The 1,966-nt window shown below is 50.9% G+C and overlaps 1 long non-coding RNA gene across 1 annotated transcript in view; it reads right to left on the bottom strand.

Annotated features, from left to right (window-relative positions):
• Positions 1-1,752, bottom strand: part of LOC103597105 — a 2,929-nt gene extending 1,177 nt beyond the window's left edge. Inside the window, exon 1 of the long non-coding RNA XR_551089.1 lies at positions 1,676-1,752. This is a non-coding gene — a long non-coding RNA (uncharacterized LOC103597105). The remainder of the gene's footprint in view (positions 1-1,675) is intronic.
• Between the last annotated feature and the right edge of the window lie 214 nt (positions 1,753-1,966).

Here is a 1,966-nt window from a genome sequence, read left to right on the forward strand (position 1 = left end):
AAAGAAAGAAAGAAAGAAAGAAAGAAAGAAAGAAAGAAAGAAAGAAAGAAAGAAAGAAAGAAAGAAAGAAAGAAAGAAAGAAAGAAAGAAAGAAAGAAAGAAAGAAAGAAAGAAAGAAAGAAAGAAAGAAAGAAAGAAAGAAAGAAAGAAAGAAAGAAAGAAAGAAAGAAAGAAAGAAAGAAAGAAAGAAAGAAAGAAAGAAAGAAAGAAAGAAAGAAAGAAAGAAAGAAAGAAAGAAAGAAAGAAAGAAAGAAAGAAAGAAAGAAAGAAAGAAAGAAAGAAAGAAAGAAAGAAAGAAAGAAAGAAAGAAAGAAAGAAAGAAAGAAAGAAAGAAAGAAAGAAAGAAAGAAAGAAAGAAAGAAAGAAAGAAAGAAAGAAAGAAAGAAAGAAAGAAAGAAAGAAAGAAAGAAAGAAAGAAAGAAAGAAAGAAAGAAAGAAAGAAAGAAAGAAAGAAAGAAAGAAAGAAAGAAAGAAAGAAAGAAAGAAAGAAAGAAAGAAAGAAAGAAAGAAAGAAAGAAAGAAAGAAAGAAAGAAAGAAAGAAAGAAAGAAAGAAAGAATAAAGAAAGAAAGAAAGAATAAAGAAAAGAAAGATAAAAATGAGTAGAGTTTCTTGCTCAGGGACTCCAGGGTGGGACTCAAGAAAGGGAAAATGCTGCTTTAACCTCTCTAAGCACCTGTGAAATGGATAAATCTACAGGACCTACTTCATCTAGTTGTGGAGAAGGCTTTATGTAATGTGCTAAAACAGCATCTGGCGAAAAGTTAAGTGCTTATTAAGTGTTAGTACATATTAAGGAGTCACAGGGCTTCTGGCTGTAAGGAAACTGCTAAGAGGACACTCTAGACCCTCTCTAGAGTCGGCGCCCCGTGCAGGATTAGGTGGCTAGTGAGAGGGCAGGACGCGAGAGGCCCAGCTGCGGTGGGTGGGAGCGGCCCGGGCCAGTGGTGCTGGCGCCCTGCGTCGAGTTCGGCCTGGCTAACTTTTTTGCGTCTTGGATAGGGTTCGATCTCTGCTCGGCTGCTAGATTAGAAGATTTGCCAGAAAACTTCCTCAGAGCAGAAGTGGATTGGGGCAAGGAACTGAGCCCACCCCCGCACCCCCCGCCCAACAACCCCCACACCCCTGAGCGTTTCTCCAGGGGATTTGTCTGCTCCGATTGGGGGTCTGGATGGGGGAGGGCCCTCGTGCTCAATGAGCTGGCTCTCTTCGGGACGACGAGGACTTGCGCAGGCGAAAGATCTGGGCGCATCGCCCCTGCATCCAACTTTCACTCCTTTTCCTCTAGGCGAGTCGACGGAGGCACCGGGTGGTCGGGCCGTCGCCGCCCGCTGGAATCCAGGGCTGCACGCGTGACCGCGGCGGCGGCGGCGGCGGCGAGGGGAAGGGGGAGGGGACGCTCCCTCGCGCACCGGATTATTTTTGGCTCCGCAGCCGGGGCTGCTCGCAGCCTGTCGCGCGCGCACACACACGCACACACACATGCACACATTTCCTCGCGCGCTCTCTCGCTCTCCTTTGTTTATTTTCTAATCTGTATTTTCGTGGGAAGATCTCCTCTCCATCCTCTCCCACCAGCTTGCAAGCGCTCTCGCGGGTTAAACGGGTGCACACCGCTTCCCCCCATCACCCCAGCCCCCCTCCCGGTCTCCCCGAGCGCGGGGTTTGAAGGTCACCTCCTTTCCAGTCCCCGTGCGAGCCGCGCCGCCGCCGCCGCCTCCTCCTCCAGCTGGAGCCGGTGGCACTGGCTGCGCTGCCCTGAAGTGGTTCTCGCAGCGGCGCAGCGGCGGACACAGCCCGGGGTCCGTGCAGGGTGGGGAAACCCGAACTCGCGGAGGGGAATCCCTCCCCCTTCGCCCCAGCCCCCGGCTGCACCGCGGTGGGGCGGGGGCGCTCTGCCAGCCCGGAGATCGGCGGCAGCGGCGGACGGACCCACGCGTACGCCTCCGGGCCCGAGAAGGAAGGAG

The sequence above is a fragment of the Galeopterus variegatus genome, unplaced genomic scaffold, assembly GCF_000696425.1.
Source record: "Galeopterus variegatus unplaced genomic scaffold, G_variegatus-3.0.2 Scaffold7, whole genome shotgun sequence".
NCBI lineage: Eukaryota > Metazoa > Chordata > Mammalia > Dermoptera > Cynocephalidae > Galeopterus > Galeopterus variegatus.